This window comes from Leucoraja erinacea, chromosome 7, assembly GCF_028641065.1.
Source record: "Leucoraja erinacea ecotype New England chromosome 7, Leri_hhj_1, whole genome shotgun sequence".
Lineage (NCBI taxonomy): Eukaryota > Metazoa > Chordata > Chondrichthyes > Rajiformes > Rajidae > Leucoraja > Leucoraja erinaceus.
Genome location: NC_073383.1, coordinates 51,774,119 through 51,799,778, shown reverse-complemented (window position 1 = coordinate 51,799,778; position 25,660 = coordinate 51,774,119). Strand labels below are relative to the sequence as shown.

The window sequence follows — 25,660 nt, the reverse complement described above, 5'->3', positions numbered from 1 at the left end:
AAAGATGGTGAAAGTAAGCTCAATAATAATGTATTGTTTATGATACGATCTGTTGGTGAAACTCAGGTGATTATATTAGTAAGTTCGCAAGCGACAAGAAAGTGGAGTGACTAGTAGATAGTAGAGAAGGTTGTCAAGTGATCCAGGAGGATATAAATCGGTTGAAAATTTGAGGAGATGAATGACAGATGGAGTTTCAACTGGATCATGAAGTGTTGCATTTTGAGAGATCATACACAAGGAGCCTTGAGCTCTCTATCTCACTTTCTTCTCACCTGCCAGATATCCATTTACCTTCTAACAACCTCTTCCACTCAACCTTTGCAAGTTCCAGTCTATATCGATGCTTTCCATTTCAAAGAGAGTCAATTCTCTTTTCTAATGCATCCATATGCATACTGTACTCCGCGTATCTCTACTTGTGATTTTGGTCAGCAGGATCACATGGTATGCCTGCTCTGTATGCCTGCTTGATGAAACAATAGGTACATAGGTTATCTATTCGGCCTTGCAAATAAACCACTCTCTCTTTTGATGATCGTATATTGTGCCACAATGGCACAATATTCTGAAGACCTCCTTGTATTCTGATGAACTCTTCATGTGTATGGTGCCTTTGACTGCACATATATTGCTTTGTGAATGTGAACTCTGCCCTGTCCTAGACATTAAATATAGAAGATTCCAATGGCTGGAGTGATATTTGATTAAAATCCAGTATCCTTTCACTTTCTGGCAGTCCATTGTGCCAGCGAATCACCACTGCAAACCTAAGAGGAGCTATGGATGACAAGCATTATGACATACATTATGAATCTAGTTTGCACGCCATCCACATGCAGACTGCATGCACTGTTGCTCATAGAACTACAAATCCCTGCTGCCTAGACTTCTCTGAAAGGGTCTTGTAATTCTCAACAAATCCAATCTCAAAAATGTATAAAGGGCCTGTCCCACTGTGGGGACCTAATTTGCGAGTTTAGAATAGTTTAGGAGAGTTTTTAAAAGTGTCATGGTCTTGTTGTATCGCCAAAGTAGAATACCTCCTACAACCTCCTACGACCTATCTAGAGAAACTCCTATTAATATGTAGAAGATCTCCTTCGATCTCCTTCGACCTCGTTGAAGATTAGTTTCGACTAGCTTTGGGGAAATTGGGCACCGAATGGTGGAGAGTGAAGACGACCACCTTTGACTACATTTGACTATACTAACACTATCTACGACTACCTTTGGCTACCTTTGATTACCTTCGACTAACTTTGATTATCTTCAATTGCCTTCGATTACCTACGAATAAAAATATCGTTTTTTTCCATGCCGACCAATTTTTACTCACGGACAATTTTTAGCATGCTAAAAAGTACTCGACTAAACTGAGGCCTCGAGTATGCGGGAACTACTCTCGAGCATGAAGGAGAGTTACATAGACCTCCTAGGACCACGTGTCGACCATGCTGCGAGTTTTGAGTCGAGCGCAAACTCTTCTAAACTCGCAAATTAGGTCCCTGCAGTGGCACAGGCCCTTAACAATCTTTTCCTTGCTGAACACCTTCACCATTGTGAAAGGCACTCAGTATCACTCTATATATAATGAGTTTTATGGCTGAAGAATCCAAGTGTGATTCTAATAACCACACATCTTATACTCCACACCAAACCCGTACCTATCTTGGTAATCGAATATCATATCATCTACTTGAGCACAATGTAAAATCAAAAGCCATAGCCAAATAGAATACAACAAGATAACATAATATTGCATATGAAGGTAAATTGTACTCTTCTTTAGGATCTTAGTTCTGTATGTATTTGCTTGTCAATACTTCTAAGTACAATACCCTAATCGCTTCAGCATAACTGGTAGTAAATTATTGACTTCCATTGGGTGAGATAGTTGATGGTGGATCAGTGAGCAGCTCTTAGCCAAGTAGGGAGACACAAGAGACTGCAGGTGTTGAAAACTTGCGTTAAGAAAACAAAGGTAGACACAAAATGCTGGAGTAACTCAGCAGGACAGGCAGCATCTCTGGAAAGAAGGAATGGGTGATATTTCAGGTCGAGACCCTTCTTCAGACTGATCTTAAACTTCTTCAGACTGATGTTAAAAAAAAAAACTGCTTGAAGAACTCAGAGGGCTGGGCATCACCTGAAAGATGATCCAGAATGGTTTAAAGAAGAGTCTCAACCCAAAACATTGACTGCCCTTTACCTTCCACAGATTATGATTAGTAAGGGTGTCAGGGGTTATGGGGAGAAGGCAGGAGAATGGAGTTGAGAAGGAAAGATAGATCAGCCATGATTGAATGGCGGAGAAGACTTGATGGGCTGAATGGCCGAATTATACTCCTAGAATTTATGAACTTATGAAGACACTACCTGATCTGCTGAGTTCCTCCAGCAGTTTTGCCTTTTTACTCTTTGCCTAGGAAGCCTGGCTGACATCTGTGCAATGACAGCATTTTAGCAACGATAGTACACAACACGAGGCAATAACAGGTACACCGATGCCTGGGATGGAGGCTGAATGTTACCATTCTGAGAAATGACAGCAGATTCATGGTCCCTGAAGACACTACCATTCACCTGGACCATTGTCTTGTCATCCTGGAGTACCTTGAAAATGCAACTAATGCTCTGGTCCATTGTCCTGATGGCAATAGACAGATCATGCAAAGCAGAAGTTGCAGCTCCCACAGTAACACAGACATTGGATGTCTGCTGTTTATGTTCCAGAAGCCAAGACATAGTACACAAGATGCTGCTTCATGGCTGCAAAAGGAATCGGACACTTGTTCCACACTAGAAAGGATATATTTCACTAACTGTGTAAAACCCCATGCCAATGTTCTGTTGAATTCCTTCATGCTTCTCATCAGACTTCCCAAAGCATCAAGCTTTTTGCTCTAGATGCCCACCAGTCTCTTTCTCGGTCCTCTGCTGCAAAACACATGTCTGACTTAATTCTCCACTGAACTAGTACTTGTGCTAGCTCCTCTGACATGGGAGTAGAGCACACTTGCTTGTACAGGTAACAGTGAAGTGTGATAAGCACATCGTAACACACCAAGCATCATACATGGTCTTCATAAAAGAGAGCCAGCTTGAGCACAGTGTCAGTACCAGTATCTGAGATGGTGGTTGCGATTGTGCAATTAAGTGATCCCGTGCCTGCTGATTTCTTTCTCTTTCAACCCTGCCTGTGTAAGTTTCAGCCTGTGATTAATTAAAGGGAAAAAATGAAATCAAAGGTTCAATTGAGCTGCCGAAGCAGTTTCGCAAACGGCTTCCAGGGTTGAGGGATTTCAACCACTGAGTGGGAAGCAATGACATTATTGTGCCGGAGAGGATCACAAACCAAAGTTATGACCAAAAGATGGAGGGGCAAAATGAGAAAGCACTTCTTTGTTCTAGTACTCACGGCCTGTAAGATGTAGAAACAGAGTCAAACAATTGCCTCCAAAAGGGAACAGATTGCCAATTAAATACAAATAACGTGAGGGGAAAGAAAGTGGGTCCGGAACTGAGTAGATTGCTCCACTCAGAGCCAGCATGGAGTTGGTGGACTGAATCTTTTCTTTTGTATCATGAAAATGTCATGATTCAATATATCTGTGTTCCACCCACATGTGACTGACAAGACTGAAGATTTCATTATACACACCTGCAACTGCAGTATAATGCAGAAGATTGTGCAAGCTACAGAAAACCACAACAAAATTATAATCCATGTTATTTTTGCAGCTACAAGGGATCAAGAGGAGAGAGTAAAGATATTAATGAGGGCTAAAAAGTCAGCTACCATGTTGTTAGTACAGAGCTTGATGCCGAATTTAAATATCCTACTTGTGCATGGATTATTAGATCTTATTTAAAACTATTTGGTTTCTAAAGAAATCAAGGAGCTGATGCCCTACGTCGTTCCAGATGATGGAAATGAACATGCTTGTCATCTATTTGCAATGTCATCCTTTGTCAGTCATGAGTCCTGGTACTCTTTGGTGGGACTGCACAAGAAAATCTGACAGAATGTATTCCTTCTGGCATAGCAATTCCATTCAAATAATTAAGTTAAATCTCTAATGTTTCTAAACCATATTAATCACCCTCATAATCATATTATTGGCATTGTAAGCTTCCCCGTGATGTAAAAGACAATTCGTTACACCCACATCAATTTGAAATCCTCAGTACACAACTAAATCATACATTACAACCTTATGAAAAGTTGACTTTTTCCAAGCGAGTCGGAAAATGGTTGCCATCAGCTAAGGAAAACTAAATTTGCGAACTCCTTAAATACTGTATGTATCCACACCTCAAAGTTTCTTATGGAGAATGCAAAACACGAGGCACAACATAGAAACATAGAAAATAGGTGCAGGAGTAGGCCATTCGGCCCTTCGAGCCTGCACTGCCATTCAATATGATCATGGTTGACCATCCAACTCAGTATTCTGTACCTGCCTTCTCTCCATACCCCCTGATCCCTTTTGACATCTTTTGAGTTAAGTTTTGCCCTCTGTATTCTGGCCATGAAGTTAAAACAATGGATAGCTTTTGTGGAATGGAAGTGTTTTGCTGCAAATATTGTTCCTCATGCCAGACTGAATTGTATGAACATAGCTGGAATGATATGATAATCAGACATGCAACCATTCAAAGTACAGAGGAGACCTCCATTGGGGTCTTGAGCTTGTCCAAAGGCTTGACTACTCCTGAGATACACTCCGGTAAAAGCACAGAATGGATCTTATGTTCAAGAAGGAACTGCAGATGCTGGAAAATCGAAGGTAGACAAAAATGCTGGAGAAACCCAGCGGGTGTGGCAGCATCTATGGAGCGAAGGAAATAGGCAATGTTTCGGGCCAAAACCCTTCTTCAGACTGGATCTTATGCTATGTCATAGCATTCTGGATCTTTCACAGCTTGATCATCAAATTAATGCAGAATTTGCACAGCAGAGCAACAAGCTGTGACTCTCAGCATAATCAAGGACCAGTCTCACTCTGGTCACTCCCTCTTCTCCCCTCTCCCATCAGGCAAGAGGTGCAGAAGTTTGAAAATGCACACCTCCGGATTCAGTGACAGTTTCTTCCCAGCTGTTATCAGGCAACTAAACTACAGAGCTGCCCTGACTTCTCATCTACCTCATTGGAGACATTTGAACTATCTTTAATCGGACTTTAATGAACTTGCTCTCAACGTTATACCCTTTATCCAGTATCTGCACAGTTTGATTGTAATTAATGTATAGTGTTTTGCCGACTGGAAAGCATGCATCAAAACAGCTTTTCACCGTACCCCGGTATATGTGACAACAATAAACTGCACTAAACTAGAGGACAAAACATCAGCAGCACAGAAGATGCAATATCACGTAGCTCCCTCTGATTGTGCTCTGATCTGAAACATCACCTCTCCATGTTCTTCTGGGATGCTGCCTGACCTACTGAGCTACACCAGCACTCTGTCATTTATTGTAAACCAGCATCTGCAGTTTTTTGTTTCTACATTTTGACTGTACCACATTGTCAATTGTTACACAGACCCCTGTGGTGACTTGTAGAAATAAGAAATTGCAGATACTGGTTTACAAAACAAGGCCACCTGTGGTGACTTGTGTTCTTTCATTCAGTGCAGTGGTCCGCAGTATTTAGATAGGGCTCTAAAAAATAGCGGAGTCAGGGGATATGGAGAGAAGGCAGGAACGGGGTACTGATTGGGAATGGTCAGCCATGATCACATTGAATGGTGGTTCTGGCTCGAAAGGCCGAATGGCCTACTCCTGCACCTATTGTCCATTGTCTATTTCCCTGGATCCACGTTCACTGCCAAAGATGTAAGCCCTAAGGTAGGAAGTCTCTGTTGAATTTGGTTCAATGCATCTGTGGTGGTACAGTGTCAGTCTCACATTCTAGTTACAATACCAGACATGTCAAACTGCTGAAGGATATTTTTGAAATAAAAATGAATAGATTTTATTTTAAACTCTCCCCGTATTTGCCAGAAATGTGTCAAAACTTGAAAGTCTTCTATAATATGTAAAACAATTTGAGATATGTGAGATTTAACTGAGGATTAATTATTGTGTTTAAAATGCACCTTGATGTCTTTCAACAGTGTAATTTATGTGTTACATGTAGGATTAGAAAAATGTTACAAAGGGATTTGCCTGGATTAATATACAAATGAAATGGCAGTACTCAAGCAAATCATGGTTCTCCCAAAATACATTATCAGCTTATAGATGGTTGTAATGTTCAATATATAATCCTGTTCAGTTTAGGTGTGCTAGAAAAACAAGAGTGATTATCAAAATTAGTATAAAGAGAAGGAAGGTTAATTGAAAGGTGTAATTCAGATAACTGAAAGACAGATTGAAATAAATGTTTAGTCATGCAAGAAGAACACGGAACCTTAAAGAACACTTAGAGTACAAATTAGGTAAAGTGTTACAGAGGATCAGGAAGTGGCAGGAGAACTAAATTAATTCTTTACATCAGTCTTCATGCTGAAGATTACACAATTCCATATCAACTCATGTTGGGTGAGGGATTCATAGCATGTGTAGCGATCAGTAAAGCATTATTGTGAAGGGTGTTAAGGAATTAATAAGGCTATTTTCAGCATCAGTATTTTTTACACCACCTTAGTCCCAATTTGAAAAACAAAACAGGCATACTGATAATATCCTTTTTGGTAGTGTTAATTTCAATTTCCATGTCTCAGAAGCTTTTGATTATTGATAAGCATATACTGTAAAGGGCCTGTCCCACTGTACGAGGTAATTCAAGAGTTCTTCCGAGTTCTCCCCTGATTCAAGCTCGTGTAATGTACGTAGCGGGTACATAGCGGCTCGTACGAGTGAAAAGTAACAATTTTTTTCATCACAAGTATGTTTTTACTCGTGGACATTGTTTGCAGTGTTGTAAAAATGTCACGAGTTTACCGGATTTCCTGAGTACCTACCGTTACTCGTACCAGCCGCTACTTGACATCCATGAACTTTTATGGACCTGCTATGGACATTCTCCGAGTTTGAATCAGGGGAGAACTCGGGAGAACTCTTGAATTATATTAATGATTTGGATGAGGGAATTGAATGCAACATCTCCAAGTTTGCGATGACACGAAGCTGGGGGGCAGTGTTAGCTGTGAGGAGGATGCTAGGAGGCTGCAAGGTGACAAGGGCAAATGCATGGCAGATGCAGTATAATATGGATAAATGTGAGGTTATCCACTTTGGTGACAAGAACAGGAAAGTAGACTGATTATCTGAATGGTGGGTGATTAGGAAAAGGGGAGATGCAACAAGACCTGGGTGTCATGGTGCACCAGTCATTGAAAGTAGGCATGCAGGTGCAGCAGGCAGTGAAGAAAGCAAATGGTATGTTAGCATTCATAGCAAAAGGATTTGAGTATAGGAGCAGGGAGATTCTACTGCAGTTGTACAGGGCCTTGGTAAGACCACACCTGGAGTATTGCGTACAGTTTTGGTCTCCTAATCTGAGGAAAGACATTCTTGCCATGGAGGGAATACAGAGACTGTTCACCAGACTGATTCCTGGGATGGCAGGACTTTCATATGAAGAAAGACTGGATAGACTCGGCTTGTACTCACTAGAATTTAGAAGATCAAGGGGGGATCTTATAGAAACTTACAAAATTCTTAAGGAGTTGAACAGGCTAGATGCAAGAAGATTGTTCCCGATGTTGGGGAAGTCCAGATCAAGGGGTCACAGTTTAAGGAAAAGGGGGAACTCTTTTAGGACCGGGATGAGAAAAAAAAATGTTCACACAGAGAGTGGTGAATCTGTGGAATTCTCTGCCACAGAAAGCAGTTGAGGCCAGTTCATTGGCTATATTTAAGAGGGAGTTAGATGTGGTCCTTGTGGCGAAAGATATCAGGGGGTATGGAGAGAAGGCAGGCCTGTACGAAGCTTTCCAAAATGGGGGGTGGCATGACAGGATTACAAAAAACTTAATGTGAAATAATGTGCGTGCAGCGCACATCACGAGCGCGAAGCGTGAAGTCCCTCAATGCCAGGGTCCAGGGCCCGCTTAAGGGCCCAGGAAGCTCAGGGGTTTTAGATGCTCTCTGATCCATTGTTTTGGAGCATTTTTACACCAAATTTATGACCAATATTTCAGAAATTAACAGGAATCTGAGGTAGCTTTTTCACACAAAGGGGGCAGGGTGTATGTAACGAGCTGCCAGAGGAGGTAGTTAAGACTGGGACTATCCTAATGTTTAAGAGACATTTGGATACGTACATGGATAGGACAGATTTAGATGGATATGGGCCAAACGCGTGTGAGTGGGACTAGTTTAGATGGGACATGTCGGTCGGTGTGGGCAAGTTGGGCTGAAGGGCCTGTTTCCACACTGCATTATGCATGTAGATAAGTAGAGCAGATTTGAAAGAGGAGTGAAATGTAAAGGCAGAGAGAGGTTGATGGGTGGAAAGGAACATAGGAAAGGAGGGGGGAGAGTGGGCTTGGGCAGATGGGTGAAGGGAAAATAGTCACAAAGTGCTGGAGGAACTCAGTGGGTCAGGCAGCATCTGCGGAGAATATGAATAGGCAACGTTTCACAGAATGCTGGAGTAACTCAGTGGGTCAGGCAGCACCTGTGGAGAACATGGATAGGTGACCTTTCACAGAATGCTGGAGTAACTCAGCGAGTCAGGCAGCATCTGTGGAGAACATGGATAGGTGACATATCACACAGAGTGCTGGAGTAACTCAGCGAGTCAGGCAGCATCTGTGGAGAACATGGATAGGTAACATGTCACAGAGTGCTGGAGTAACTCAGTGGGTCAGGCAGCATCTCTGGAGAAAAGGTATAGATTATAGTTCGGGTCAAGGCCGTTCTTCAGCAATATTCATGTTGTGACATGCATAGACATTCCTGAATGTTACCCAAACCATCGTGAGCTACTTTTTTACGGTGCTTGCCCTCTCCTATAACGTCTCTGCTGCCTTGGGTGATGCAGGACAGGACACAATCTTTGGGACACAGTGTGAAGCTGTGGCCGTCTGTCCCAGCCTGGTAAAAACCTGGATGGAGTGGATTTGGAGAGAATGGTTCCACTAGTGGGAGAGTCTAGGACCAGTGGCCACAGCCTCAGAATTAAAAGACATTCCTTTAGGAAGGAGATGAGCAGGAATTTCTTAAGTCAGAGAGTGGTGAACTGTGGAATTCATTGCCACAGACAGCTGTGGAGGTCGTCAATGGACATTTTTCAGGAGGAGATTGATGGATTCTTGATTGATACGGGTGTCAGAGGTAATGGGGAGCAGGCAGGAGTATGGGTTTGAGAGGGAAAGATAGAGTCATAGAGTGTTACAGTGTGGAAACAGGCCCTTCGGCCCAGCATGTCCCACCTGCCCACGTTTGATCCATATCCCTCCGAACATGTCCCTGCCTCAACTACCTCCTCTGGCAGCTTGTTCCATACACCTACCACCCTTTGTGTGAAAAACATACCCACAGATTCCTATTAAATCTTTTGCCCTTCACCTTATGTCCTCTGCTCCTCGATTCACTTACTCTGGGCAAAAGACTCAACCATTTCTATTCAGAATACATAATACATTTATTATGTAAAAGCATATGTGTGTTATGATTGTGTTTATAATTTGTTTGGCTGTTTTGTTGTTTGTCTTTTGCACAAGGGTAGTTGAGGCCAGTTCATTGGCTATATTTAAGAAGGAGTTAGATGTGGCCCTTGTGGCTAAGGGGATCAGGGGGTATGAAGAGAAGGCAGGTACGGGATACTGAGTTGGATGATCTCAGGGGGCGCAAGGTCCATTCTTTGCAGACTGGGGTCTGGCTGTGTTTGTTGGGAAAGGGATACCAGGGTTAAGTTTCTGATTTTCAAGCCTGCAGTAAAACTCATTCAGGTCGTTCGTCAGCTGACGATTGACCAAAGAGCGGGGGTCTTTCCTCTTATACCTGGTGATTTCTTGCAAGCCCTTCCAAACTGAAGAAGAGTCACTAGCTTTATTTGCCACCAGCCCCCCACCACCCCCCCCCCTCACCCCGATCTCAAAATGGAAATGTTACATCTATATATAATGATCCCATTAAAATGTGTATTTGTCACAAACTATGGAATTCATATTTTTCAGTATTGTTATCAAGGAAAAGAAAGCAGTTCCAATTGTTTGATATTATTTGATATTGTTTAATATTATTCATATGGAGGAGAAAATATAATAGCTCTAAAACCTACCTTAATTTTGCAATCTCACTCAAGATAATCCCCCTTTCCCTCTCCCCTCCCCATCTCTCTCTCCTCTCCTTCCGCTCTCTCTCTCCCCTTCCCCCCTCTGACATCCCCCCCCCCCTTTCTTGCGGGGGGGGGGCGAAGCTGAAGGTGGCGCGGGCCCAGCTGGGGCCCAGCGGGCAGGGGGGATGGTGGCGTGGGCCCAGTGGGGGTAGCAGGGGCCCAGCGGGGGTCAGTGGGGGTAGCTTGGGCCAAATGGGGGAGGCATGTGCCCAGCAGGGGTCAGCGAGGGTGGCATGAACCCAGCGGGGGTCAGCTGGGGTGGCGTGGTCCCAACAGGGGTGGCGTGGGCCCAGCGGGGGTGGCGTGGGCCCAGCGGGGATCAGCGAGGATGGCGTGGACCCAGCAGGGGCAGCATGGGTGGTGTGAGCCCAGCGGGGGTGGCCTGTGCCCAGTGGGATGGCACGAGCCCAGCGGGGGTGGCGTGGGGTGTGGGGGGGAAGATGGCTTGGGCCCCGGCGGCGGGGGGAGGCGAGGGGAGTGGGCTCTGCCGCAGCAGCGTCTGGTGTTGGGGTTACAGCCATTGGGTTCAGATTCAGCCAAAACAGAGAGAGTACAGAGGAGATTTACTAGAATGTTGCCTGGGTTTCAGCAACTAAGTTACAGAGAAAGGTTGAATAAGTTAGGTCTTTATTCTCTGGAGCGCAGAAGGTTAAGGAGAGGTCTTTAAAATGATGAGAGGGATAGACAGAGTTGACGTGGACAAGCTTTTCCCATTGAGAGTAGGGAAGGTTCAAACAAGAGGACATGACTTCAGAATTAAGCGACAGAAGTTTAGGGGTAACATGAGGAGGAATCTCTTTACTCAGAGAGTGGTAGCTGTGTGGAATGAGCTTCCAGTGGAAGTGGTGGAGGCAGGTTTGATTTTATCATTTAAAAATAAATTGGATAGGTATATGGATGGGAAAGGAATGGAGGGTTATGGTCTGAGTGCAAGTAGATGGGACTAGGGGAAAATAATTGTTCGGCACGGACTTATAGGGCCAAGATGGCCTGTTTCCGTGCTGTAATTGTTATATGGTTATGGTTATCTTTGGAGTGTTGGAGGAAACCAGAGCACCCGGAGAAATCCTATGCAATCATAGGGAGAGCATGCAAACTCTGTATAGACAGCACCCATTGTGAGGATCAAACCCAGGTCTCTGGCACTGTGAGGCAGCAAATCTACCACCACACCACTGTGCTGCCTTATTAATATCGCATACAAATTAGAAGAGTGTAATATGTTTTTCAGAGTTTTTTTAACACTAACTTCAAACACTGCTAAGAATCAATTGATATTAATATTAGAGCCTTCTTATGTTATTTTGATGGAAAATGTTGTGCTGTTTCTGGATTGGAAATTAGCATGGTATAATTTGGATAAAATAATTATTACTGATCCTATAATGTGTGTTACATCACATTTGGTGTTTATTTTCCTTAAGGATAATGTAATTAAATATCAAGAGAGATGTCAAATAGGCGAATGAATTAATTCCACCCATTTTACATTCTGGTGGAAAGTCAAGGTCTGCTTCACAACCCTCCTCCTGCCCAGAAATAATGGTTTCCAGGTGAGAGGTTAAATATGGGAACAGAGTTAAAAAGTAGTCCAAGGGAAACCGCTTTTACAATAGGTTACACAAAAAAGCTGGAGAAACTCAGCGGGTGCAGCAGCATCTATGGAGCGAAGGAAATAGGCAACGTTTCGGGCCGTAACCCTTCTTCAGACTGATCGGGGGCGGGGGTGGGTGGGGACAAGAAAGGGAAAAGGAGGAGTAGCCAGAAGGCTGGGGGATGGGAGGAGACAGCAGGGGGGCTGAGGAACGGGAGGAGACAGCAAGGACTAACAAAATTGGGAGAATTCGATGTTCATGCCCCCGGGGTGCAGACTCCCCAAACGGAATACGAGGTGCTGTTCCTCCAATTTCCGGTGCTGCTCGCTGTGGCCATGGAGGAGACCCAGGACAGAGGTCGGAGATGGAGTGGGAGGGGGAGTTGAAGTGCTGAGCCACCGGGAGGTCAGCTTGGTTATTGCGGACCGAGCGGAGGTGTTCGGCGAAACGATCGCCCAACCTCCGCTTGGTCTCACCGATATGGATCTGCTGACATCTAGAGCAGCGGACGCAATAGATGAGGTTGGAAGAGATGCAGGTAAACCTCTGTCGCACCTGGAACGATTGCTTGGGTCCTTGAACGGAGTCGAGGGGGGGGGGTAAAGGGACAAGTGTTGCATCTCTTGCGGTTGCAAGGGAAAGTGCCCGGGGAGGGGGTGGACCGAGAGGGAAGGGAAGAATTGACAAGGGAGTTATGGAGGGAGCGGTCTTTGCGGAAGGCAGATATGGGGGGAGATGGGAAGATGTGGCGAGTAGTGGGGTCACGTTGGAGGTGGCGAAACTGACGGAGGATTACTTTTTGTATGTGACGGCTGGTGGGGTGAAAGGTGAGGACTAGGGGGACTCGGCCCTTGTTGCGAGTGCGGGGATGGGGAGAGAGCAGTGTTGCGGGGTATGGAAGAGACCCTGGTGCGAGCCTCATTTATGGTGGAGGAGGGGAACCCCCGTTCCCTGAATAGTGAGGACATTTCAGATGTCCTGGTGTGGAACGCCTCATCCGTGGAGCAGATGCGGCGTAGACGGAGGAATTGGGAGTAGGGGATGGAGTCCTTACAGGAAGCAGGGTGGGAAGAAGTGTAGTCCAGATAGCCATGGGAGTCAGTGGGTTTATAGTGTATGTCGGTTAGAAGTCTCTCACCTGCAATGGAGATAGTGAGGTCAAGGAATGGTAGGGAAGTGTCGGAAATGGTCCAGGTGTATTTGAGTGCCGGATGGAAGTTAGTGGTGAAGTGGATGAAGTCAGTCAGTTGTGTGCGGGTGCAGGAGGTGGCACCAAAGCAGTCGTCGATGTAGCGGAGGTAGAGGTCGGGGATGGGGCCCTGGTATGTATTGAACAAGGATTGCTCGACGTAACCTACAAATAGGCAGGCGTAGCTGGGGCCCATGCGTGTGCCCATAGCTACGCCTTGTATTTGGAGGAAGTGGGAGGAGTCGAACGTGAAGTTATTGAGGGTAAGGACCAGCTCCGCTAGGCGGAGGAGAGTGTCAGTGGCTGGGTATGGGTTGCTTCTCTGGTCGAGGAAGAACCGGAGGGCTGTGAGACCATCGTGGTGGGGGATGGAGGTGTATAGTGATTGGACGTCCATGGTGAAGATGAGGGGGTGAGGGCCTAGAGAATTGAATGCGCGGAGACGACGGAGAGTGTCTGAGGTGTCTTGAACATAGGTAGGGAGGGATTTAACCAAGGGTGATAGGATGGAGTCAAGGTATTTGGAAATGAGTTCGGTGGGGCACGAACAGGCGGAGACAATGGGTCTTCCGGGACAATCAGGTTTGTGGATTTTAGGGAGAAGGTAAAATCGGGCTGTGCGGGGCTGGGGAACGATGAGGTTGGAGGCTCGGTCGGGTAGGGCATTGGAGTGGATGAAGTTGGTGATGGTGCTGGAGATGGTGGCCTGGTGCTCGTCAGTGGGGTCATGGTCCAGGGGTAAGTAGGAGGAGGTGTCCGATAGTTGGCGCGTGGCCTCAGCTTTGTAGAGATCGGCGCGCCAGACTACCACGGCACCTCCCTTGTCAGCGGGTTTGATAACCAAATCTGGGTTGTTGCGGAGTGAGTCGATGGCAGAACGTTCATGTGGTGAGAGATTGGAGTGAGACAGGGGAGTGGAGAAGTTGAGGCGGTTGATGTCGCGATGGCAGTTATTGATAAAAAGTTCTAAAGCCGGAAATTGGCCACGAGGGGGGTTCCACGAGGAGGGGGTGCGTTGGAGACGGGAAAAGGGGTCATCAGTGGGGGGCGAGGACTCCTTTTACAATACTTGCTTTACAGGTTTTTTTCATGGGGCTTTGGACATGTTGAAATACATATGCAGATAGAGGAAAGCAGAAAATGGTCTTTCTCCCGTGGATCTGGCTGACAGATCAGTTCTAGATGTAGGGATTATCAGATGGGGATAGAGAGAGGGATTGAACATTTTGAAAATGGGCTGGGTAGTTGTAGTCCCAGAAGGACCATAAGAGATAAAATAAAGTTTCTTTGAATTTTTTCGGTGCCTCTGTTTAGGATCACCAGTTCAATCTATTTGCATATTTAATTGGCTCCACAGCCACAGGCAGGTGACAATATTATTCAACAAGTCTCTTTCAATCGATGCAAGTTGGTACGGAAGCCACATCTATATGAACAGGCAGGCATCTTTGACATCAGTTATGTTTCTTTAATTAATGTAAGAAATGTGGGCATTACTAACTAGTCTGGCATTTAATGCCCACACAAAATGCTTTCGTAAAGGAGCTAGTCGACCAATGTCTTGAATCACTACAATACATCTACAGTGACTTGTTTACTGCTATCAAATCATTGCCTTAGAATCATTGAATCTTGTAGCACAATAGACAATGGTAAGCCATTACCTTATCAGGGCTTTAACTGGTAAGGCACCAAATATACACATACACTATAAACCCACTGACTCCCATGGCTATCTGGACTACACTTCTTCCCACCCTGCTTCCTGTAAGGACTCCATCCCCTACTCCCAATTCCTCCGTCTACGCCGCATCTGCTCCACGGATGAGGCGTTCCACACCAGGACATCTGAAATGTCCTCACTATTCAGGGAACGGGGGTTCCCCTCCTCCACCATAAATGAGGCTCGCACCAGGGTCTCTGCCATACCCCGCAACACTGCTCTCTCTCCCCATCCCCGCACTCGCAACAAGGGCCGAGTCCCCCTAGTCCTCACCTTTCACCCCACCAGCCATCACATACAAAAAATAATCCTCCGTCAGTTTCGCCACCTCCAACGTGACCCCACTACCAGCCACATCTTCCCATCTCCCCCCATATCTGCCTTCCGCAAAGACCGCTCCCTCCATAACTCCCTTGTCAATTCTTCCCTTCCCTCTCGGTCCACCCCCTCCCCGGGCACTTTCCCTTGCGGCCGCAGGAGATGCAACACTTGTCCCTTTACCTCCCCCCTCAACTCCGTTCAGGGACCCAAGCAATCGTTCCAGGTGCGACAGAGGTTTACCTGCATCTCTTCCAACCTCATCTATTGCGTCCGCTGCTCTAGATGTCAGCAGATCTATATCGGTGAGACCAAGCGGAGGTTGGGCGATCGTTTCGCCGAACACCTCCGCTCGGTCCGCAATAACCTAGCTGACCTCCCGGTGGCTCAGCACTTCAACTCCCCCTCCCACTCCGCCTCCGACCTCTCTGTCCTGGGTCTCCTCCATGGCCACAGCGAGCAGCACCGGAAATTGGAGGAACAGCACCTCATATTCCGTTTGGGGAGTCTGCACCCCGGGGGCATGAACATCGACTTCTCCCAATTCTGTTAGTCCTTGCTGTCTCCTCCCCTTCCTCAGCTCCCCTGCTGTCTCCTCCCACCCTCCAGCCTTCCGGCTACTCCTCCTTTTCCCTTTCTTGTCCCCACCCACCCCCACCCCTGATCAGACTGAAGAAGGGTTTCGGCCCGAAACGTTGCCTATTTCCTTCGCTCCATAGATGCTGCTGCACCCGCTGAGTTTCTCCAGCTTTTCTGTGTAACCTCCGATTCTCCAGCATCTGCAGTTCCCTCTTTAACACCAAATATAATGCTCCTGCCAGGGAAAATGAGGAGATGAGAATCTCAAAATGGTGTGAAACCTTATTTCATTCACACTTTGGTCCAATTGGGCTACGTTATCTCTTGGAAAGAGCCATTTAATTGGCCCCACTGATCCTTCCACATTGCCACACATTTTTCTTATTGAAGTATGTATTTAAATTCCTTTCAAGAGCTTCTCTTGAATATGTTTCCAATATCTTTTAGGTAGTATATTCCACTTTATAACAGCACACTGCATAAAATATTAAATATTTTCAATGCCCCTCGGCCTTATTTTCCAACTGTTTTAAATCTGTAGCCTCTACTTGCCCAGCTTCCCTTCATTGTAGCAAACCCCTTCAAAGTTTTAATCTCTATTAATTTCCTTGTAAATTTCTCCTCTCCAAGGCCTTGCCAATGTCTTGATATCCAAACTAGCATCGTATATGGAGGTATTGTGGCTATTTCTTAACATTTATCTTATCTTATTTAGCTTTATCTTAAAATTCTGCTAATAAAGCAGTTGTATTAAATCAGATACGCCAAATTGTTAAAATCTCAAAAAGTTAATTTTAGTCAGGATGAGATATTTGATGATTACAAAGATTGAATAATGTCCATGTATATCTAAGATGACAAGAATAAATGTTCATTTCTCAAATGTTGCTCACCCTGCAGTTTGCATCCCCTATTAGAGGCACAAGACAACACTATGGGATTTTACAACCACAAATCAAGTAAAAGAAAAGTTGTGTGGTGAAAGAGTGAAAACTAAAACTAGTTGTATATATTTAAGAAGGAACTGCAGATGCTGGTTTAAACCGAAGATAGACACAAAAAGCTGGAGTAACTCCGCGGAACAGGCTGCATCTCTGGAATGGGTGATGTTTTGGGTCGAGACTAGATCTCCTCAATTTGGTCAAAAAGGCCCACTTCAAAATGTAATCACTACTCTACTCACTCCAACCTGCGCGAGATAACCACTGATGAGATGTTTGTGCAGTTACCAACCAGAACCAGAGACCCTTTTACAGACACATGTGTTGGATGTGAGGGCGAGGAAGAACTAGGCTGAGGGATGATTAATAAAGCAAAGCATCTACAGGGAACAATACATTGGAAATGGCGCATTATATGTTGAAAATTAATTCACCATTAATGAGACTAGAGATTACAAGATTTATTTCCACTCCACACGCAATGGACCTGTGGATTAGACACACAACAATAGCAGTTAATATTATGTTAATTAATTTATTTTAGGAAAGGGAAGGAATTGGTATAAGTGTTATGGAGACAGACAATCATGAGAATAGACAATCTTAATCAAATTTTCTGTAGAATACAATTATTCTATGCAGCTGGGGACATGAATGAAAGCAAGTGGCCAGTATTTAATTATTTTTTATTTTATTGATTATGGGAAGATGTCCCAATGTCCTGTATCGAAATTAATCTCTGTTGTTTGGTGAGATTGGATTTGAGAATCCAAAAGAGAAACAAATTTCAATCAATCATGCCACATGTATAAGCGAACCTTATTCGCCATCATAAGGCTTATTTATGTTAAGAAGGGCTGTGTGCATTAACCAGAATTAAATAATTCCTGCACTATCGAAGAAACACAACAGATGTGGTGGCACTTTATAAATACAAGTATTTGAGATTTCTTTCCCTTTGAAACAATATTTGCTATGAATCTCAAAGCTGAGAAAACAGATGCATATGATTAATATTGGTACAAATACAGCTTTGAACAGATCCAAAGTAACTAATGACATGTAGATACATGATTTATGTTTTGGGGTTTATGCACAGGGTCTGGTAAGTTGAGTATTTAAATTGTATCAGGTAAAATATTGTCAGCACATGCTTTAATACTGAGCACGCCCAGTTAATAAATGAACAAGCAGTGACTAAATTTCACCTTAAGGTGTGCTGCAAGGATACCAAATGAGCACTTACAATTCATCGTCTTTCAAGTAACTTTAGCTGGAGATGCTAGTCCCTTCATAATTTTACACCATGAGAAACAATTTATTAACAACTTTCTGCAAGCATTTATAATGTACCAGATTTCAACTACTTACATCAGCATTAATGCAGAATATTACATTTATGCTCTTATGATTTATGGTTTTAATAAATAAAACTGAAGTTCAATCTGCTCTAAAAATGAATAAATTGATACATCCAATGGCTCAAATCTGCAAATGGTGCTGTACTAATAGTTTGCATGTTTGATAATTGTATGCTGTAAATTATTAATGTAACGGAAAATAATGCCAGCATCAAATGAAATATTATGATAATAACATTTGATCTATTGGTTCTTCCATGAATATGAAGAGAGGGAGTTCACTTGTCTTCTAGTCCTTACTAAATGAATCGGCAAATTATTTTGTCAGTCATTACTTGAACCAAGGCAGATTATCTCCTAATCTAAATTTGTTAAATGCTGCAAACAGCAATCCCTATTCGTCAGCACATTTTTAGCAACTCGGAGATGGCCAAAGCTGCAATACATAAATGTTAAAAACTACATATGTGCAACATCTGCCTATTATGGATAAAGCCTGTTAAATTGAGACAGATCTGTTTAGGAAGAGGATGTTATCCAGCTGTTTTGAAAATACTTCCATCAAACCTTCAGATTCAATAATTAAAATCGTCTGCAAGGCCAATATCAAGAATATTTTTTTTTCCATGGATGCCAAAAACATATACACATCTGAGGTTGAGAATGAATCTGTTTGGAAGTCATCATACATTTTCTTTAATGGCTTAGCCAAGTTCAGTTAGAAACGTTTAATAAAATTCAATGATAAATCTCGCAGTCCATTCCATTTCTATCTATATGGTTGCACTTACTTCAAATCTAATTGAAGAATTAAAGGCTTTGAATCCATTTAAATTGCCCGCAGGACATCAGTTGAATCAAGAAAGCTGATCCTGAATTTTTGCTAATGTCAGATCCTGATTGATACTTTTGAAAAGCCTCATTATTCATACTATAGTTAAATGTCAGTTGGCTATTCTTTGTTCAAATAGCTGAAATAGTATGCACACTTTGGCTCTGTTATTAACTTACCTAAAGCACTGAGATTCTTCAGGTTTAGTTTTCCACTTCTAAATGTTTTCTAAAAGACCTCAGTTTGTCTTACTTAAAATTAGAGGTAACTTATTTTCTTCTTTTGAATGACAATCTTTTTTAAGTTTGGTTGATTTAACTCGATTCATTTCTGAAAACTCTGCAGTGCAAATGTGTCACTTTAAGAAAGCTTTTATTAACGTGGGTCGAATAAGCTGTCAATCGTTTAGCCCTTTTTTCTAATGCAACATCGTTCAAACACAACATGGAAACAGAGACATGCATGGTGTATTCATCTCCAGATTACAATCAATGCAATTACAAAACATGTAAACTTAATGTTTGATTTTAAATATGCAACAATTTAATTCAAAGCAGTAAATAATATTTATGATTTATACAATTAATTGAAATTTTAAAATGATTAACAAAATGGCTTTTTAGTCAGTTGTGATTTCTATTCAATTCTTGCAGATGGCTAGAGCTCTTTACCAAGGGCAGACTTACCTGCACCAAAATTCTTCTCTTTGGAAACATAGAAACATAGAAAATAGGTGCAGGAGTAGGCCATTCGGCCCTTCAAACCTGTACCGCCATTCAATATGATCATGGCTGATCATCCAACTCGGTATCCTGTACCTGCCTTCTCTCCATACCCCCTGATCCCTTTAGCCACAAGGGCCACATCTAACTCCCTCTTAAATATAGCAGTGGTACACGTATATGGGATATAGGAGTGGTACACGTTCTCATAATACTTCCAAGATTTCTATCTTCTTCGAGTCTGAGATCTACATCCATTCATCAGCTTTTTTTTTTAAATCTTAGAAACAAGGATAGGGCTGAATCCTGGTGCTTCAAGTGAATTTAAATTGAATTAATCAATCAATCATTGTAAATTAGTGCCATGATCTTTGGTATTATCTTGTAGTTTCTTCAATGTCAGGATATATTTCCGAGGATTGTGGTACCTAAATATCAATACAATATCTACAAATAACTAGATCACTAGAAATTGGCTTAGTCATAGTAGAACTTTTTTTATACATTTGTTGTAAATTGTTTGTGATGAAGTTAATAATTTTATTAGGCCTTAAAATAGAAAGATTAAACAAGAACTTACCATTTGAAGTTTGATCTTTATTTTATGAGAAGTTGAAGTGAGGGAATACGTGAAGAGCCCTCCAGCCCGCATGCGCATCAATCTTTAGAGCAGCTGTATGAAACCACAGACTAGTTGCTGAACTTAAGCTATAGAAAGATTAACGACCTTAGAACTACTGAATGATCTTTATGAGAAGTAGGGTTGGGAGTGGAGGGCACATATTCCGTCACTTCAACTTCTCATAAAATAAAGATCAAATTTCAAATGGTAAGTTCTCGTTTAATCTTGCTATTTTATTTCAAAGTCACGCGAGTGACTACATGAAGATTTCAAAGCTCTGTGGTTTCATGCAGTAACCCAATCTGTGTGTGAAACACTTAAACAGATAAACCATTAATGGTAGAAAAAACATGTGTTATTAATACCATGATGCTAACTTGCATACATGGCCATTGTTCTTAACCGGACCATAGTCCCAATTGACTTTGAGTTAGACAATAATTCATGCAACACTGTGTAGAATTCTATCTGCAAATATCCAGACATATTCAACCAAATTCTATAATTTATTAACATGCACTATGTAAGCCTCTTGCTGTATGATGAAAGGGAACTATCCATTCTATTGACTGCTCATGAGCCATCAGCAATATCTTGAGACTATTGAATAACAATAAAGAAAATATCTTTCATCTCATAGGTACTAGCAAGCTCAGTGGACTTGTATACCTAATGATACCCCCAATATCTGCTCTCGTGGGTATGCTGTCAACTTCAAATGTACGCAATCATGCCCATTTCAAACTACCCTAATGTCAGTTATGACCCAGGGATCGAGCCAGAGATTGAGTAAAGACTGTGTTCTTTGTGCTGAGATCAGTTGCTGAGAGCATAATCATCTTAAAAATACTGCTCCCATTGGCAATACAGTAGAAGAATATTTGCATAATAATTTACTGATATACATCGCATATTACAAGGAGTGTAGGCTATTGGAGTGGTCATATAAAAGACACCCTGTATAATGTTAGTGAACAGCGAGTGAATAACCAATCATTTATTGTCCCACTTATGGTACTATAGAGAATGAAAAAGCAGCACAAGCAGTGTCAATTGTGCTATCACATAAATGCTTCTCTAGGCTCAAACTGAAAGCCACACAAAACCTCTGTTACTTCCATTTAAAAGTAACTCACATATTTTGTTCACAAACTTCCCATACAATCTTGCAGAGCTAACGGCCCGAGAAGACAGGCTGCCCCAGCCATCACTCGTGGCCAAGTAAATAGGAGTTGCTTCAGCCGCCTTACCATGGCCTGAATGAATAGGCAAAATTGGCACTATTAAATTTCATGTTGCCTCATTCTTAATATCGCAAGAGGCATCTACTGATAACCCCCAAAGTTTTATCAGCTGCAAAATTTTACATATTTTCTAAAAACTCGATGACACAATGTCCTTTGATCCGTAGGGCAGCATTGGCTTCCACCACTGGCTTTGTTATCAAAACACCAGAAAATCTGTACCTCACGTGTATAGATATGGCAAAACATGCATATTCAAGAAAGATTCTCTGAATCAGTTAAAGTGTTGAAAACCAATCATCCATCTTAAATTGGGTAACTAAACACATGATCAGATTAGCCAAATGCTCCATGTTTCTGTAATCTTGAGAAGTATCAGAAATATACCCCTCTTGTTCTTGGCCAGACCACATCCTCCGATGAGACGTCACTGATTCCACTCGGAACCACTGTTCTTTTATTGACCATACGGACGGAATTTTTTTTGGCTTCTCTTGCCGCGGAAGATGCATTATCTAGTTATTGATACATTTCGCTGATAACATATAATCAGAACCTTATGACTAGAGCTGAAAACACAGTCTCCCCTTGATGTGGGAATACAAGTTCCCTGTCAACTCTTGACTATAAGAGTCACCACGAATTCTCAGCGTTCTTGCTCAGAGTGGAATTTAGCATACTGCAAACCTGAATCAGGAATTGCTTCGCAGTCTGACTGAAACCACTTGTCCGAGTCGCCAGAGTGCACAACACAATCTCTTTGACCCGCCACTCAATCAGGAATACTGGTATTGAGAGCCTACGGATTATTATAAATACATTGTTGATTCACAACATGAACCTGCAGGTCAGATAAAAATATTATATGCCAGACCAGCTTCCTGCTGGCAGCTACCTATCCCAGAGAGGATGGCAATGATGTTTTCAATGCACCAGCAGCTCTACTAACTGAGCAGAAATGTAAACATGTGTTGAGGGAGACTTCAACTACTTCATTCTACTGAGCAGCTTGATAACCTCAATCACAGATGACGAAGCAGTGCTTCCCTTCTCAATATGATGGATGTGGCCAGCCAGTTCCATGATGGTCTACCCTGAACCAGGGTAACCAAGCTGTTCCTACTTGGAACTTAGAGGTTACTATGCAAGGTACCCTGCCAATGTCTCTGCATCAACCTGATCTATCCCAGAGACAGTGAAAAAAATATGAAACAGCCCATGCTGCCAGTAAACCTAAACCTGGGCTGACAGACTGCACTATTTTGGAGTTTTACGGAGGTTAATAAAGAGACCTTACCTGCCAGCGTCTCTGAACCCGGGTTGATTTGCTTGTTGGAGCTTCAGCGAAGTTCCATTTGCAGACCCTGTCTGTCATGCTTGCCATTTCATCAGCTGGTGTAATGTTAGATAGCTGATGCCGCTGGCCAACTCCTCTTGTAGTGGCTTCCCCGTCACCGAGGGAACAGCAAATTTAGAGGCAAGAGCAGACAACTCTTCCTTACGCGACTCTCGTACATCATGCATTAAAGCATGGGATTCAGGCACATAGTCATGTTCAGAGTCATGTTCGGAGTCAGCTCCATAATGATCTCTGACACTCCCTTAGAGTGGGAGAAATAGTGCAACCCTGAACCAGATGTTGCCACATGCGTATGACTCGAACTGCCTGTGCATGCCTCCGTAACACGGAGCATTTTTTGTGACACCATCTCCGATACTCTTCCGAGTGGGAGGAATATGGCAACCCTGAACCAGGAGTTGCTACAGGCATACAACTTGAACTGCCTGTGCATGCCTCCGTAACACGGAGCATATTATTTGGCACCATCTCCAACACTCCTTTCATCTGAGTGGGAGGAATATTGCAACCCTGAACCAGACCAGGAGTAGCCTCAGGCTTATGACTTGAACTGCCTGTGCATGCCTCCGTAACACGGAGCATTTTGCGTGCCACCATCGGATTCATCAGACGTTCCAATTGAGACAAACGGCCAATCACATCTGCCATAAATGTGGGGACAGAATCCCCTTGACCCAAATTGTCCAACAGGACTTGTCTCACAGACTTGGCTTTGACTTTGTCCCAACTTGGGGTTGCCAAACTGCTCCCTCTAGTAGCCGAATCGAGACTAGCTGTGCAGATCAGCGCTGTTGGTATAAATCATAATTGTTTATTATACCTGTTATTTGCTCCCATCTCTTCAACACACACTCCTTCATCTGAGTAACCCTGAACCAGACCAGGAGTTGCTTCAGGCGTATGACTTGAACTGCCTGTGCATGCCTCCGTAACACAGAGCATTTTTCGTGCCACCATCTGATTCATCAGACGTTCCAATTGAGACAAACGGCCAATCACATCTGCCATAGATGTGGGGACAGAATCCCCTTGACCCAAATTGTCCAACAGGACTTGTCTCACAGACTTGGCTTTGACTTTGTCCCAACTTGGGGTTGCCAAACTGCTCCCTCTAGTAGCCGAATCGAGACTAGCTGTGCAGATCAGCGCTGTCGGTATAAATCATAATTGTTCATTATACTTACCAGACAGGTTGCACCTGCTAGTAACTCCGAGTCCTTGCTCCCTTCTGGAGCCTCAATGGAGTATTTCAGGGAGGAAATAGAGCACAACCCTGCACCAGGGGTTGCTTCCTCAGGCCTCTGGCCCCCATATGACTTGGATGAGCCGGCATTATAATCGGAGTCACCTCTTCCCGATACTCCCCTAGACAGAGTGGGAGAAATACTGCAACCCTGCCAGGTGTTGTCACAGGCAAATTACTGGAAGCATTGGATCAAAGATTCAACTGCTTTGTCGATATACACATGGTTGGGATCTCTTATGAAAGATCTCCAACAGTCCCCTCTACTGAGCGGAAATTATCCGAATGCAACCCTGCACCAGGTATTGCTCCACAGGTGTCTAATAGACACAGCTGAAAAAAGGCTTCCCAAACCAGGAGCTCCTTTCTGGAGCCTCAATGGGTTCTTAGGGGAGGAAATAGAATGCAACCCTGAACCAGGTGTTGCCTCCTCGGGCCTTTGGCCGACTCCCTTTCCGAGCATTACTCCAAACAGCTGCCTGCTCCAGTGGAGCCCCATTCTGTGCCGTAATGGCAAGTCAAAATTTAATATACCATATGGTGTATGATAATAAATGTCGTATCTGCTGTGATAGTCACAAACCTGACCGAACAGCAACCGCTATTAAAAACTGCCAGCTCTATTTATAACTGCCCTATAAATAGAGCACACACTATATACTGGACTACGGCGTATGCTGCCTCAGCCAGCAGCATCTATGTTTAAAAATTGGTAGGCGCTACGGCAGCTGAGCTTACCTAGCGTTCGCTGCCCTGGCCGTGGCTAATTTTCAAAAGCACCGCTGCTGTCGTTAACCTAGCAGTGGCTATATTTAAACTACCGCCTGCTGCTAATCTTAGCAGCGAGCTCGCCGTGCCGCGACGGCAGCCCCAACTCCTAATGGAACTTCCACGGTGGCCTCAAATCCGGCCGCCTGCTTCCTTTTGGAGCTCCAAAGCCGGCAGCTGCAATATTGAATCTAGCTCCTTATGGAGCCTCCACGGTGGCCCAAATCCGGCCGCCTCCAGCAGCTACTCCGGGCCCGTTGTCCACAGCGGCCCGCTGAAAGTTAAATTAACGTACCTGCCAGAGCAATTTCGAACTGCTCCGACTCGCGCTACATGCGTCGACGTATTGGCGCACATGCGTGCTGGCGGGCTCTTCACGTAGTCACTCACATGAGACTTCAAAATAAAATGGAACTTTGCTCCTGTGTAATGAAATTAGTTATACAGAAGCTTAATTTTCATTGTTCAACAAACTTATAGATTTGTGGCTGAAGTATTCAACATTGCAACTTTCCATTTTTCTCCGTGTCAACTGTAAACTTATATATCACTTATACTTACATATTAAGACAGCTTGTGATTTTGTTGAGAACTTAGAAATTGCTACTCTTTCTATATTAGTAGTAGATGTATCAAGGAATGAAATAGATTTGAAATAGAATCTTTCTTCAGTGCATCCTAGAAAATATTATGCACAGCATCAATATTACGGTGAATGGATAATTAATCCAATGCCAAGCAAACTGATCAAACAAGCACATAGTGCTGGAGTAACTCAGCAGGCCAGGCAGCATCTCTGGACATGGATAAGAAACATTTTGGGTCAGGACATTACCTTTCTATGTCCTCCAGAGATGCTGCCTGA

At 43.5% G+C, this 25,660-nt stretch overlaps 1 long non-coding RNA gene across 1 annotated transcript in view; it reads right to left on the bottom strand.

Annotated features, from left to right (window-relative positions):
• The window catches only part of LOC129699020 (uncharacterized), a 119,450-nt gene extending 94,245 nt beyond the window's left edge, over window positions 1-25,205 (bottom strand). Inside the window, exon 1 of the long non-coding RNA XR_008723759.1 lies at window positions 25,091-25,205. This is a non-coding gene — a long non-coding RNA (uncharacterized LOC129699020). The remainder of the gene's footprint in view (window positions 1-25,090) is intronic.
• Between the last annotated feature and the right edge of the window lie 455 nt (window positions 25,206-25,660).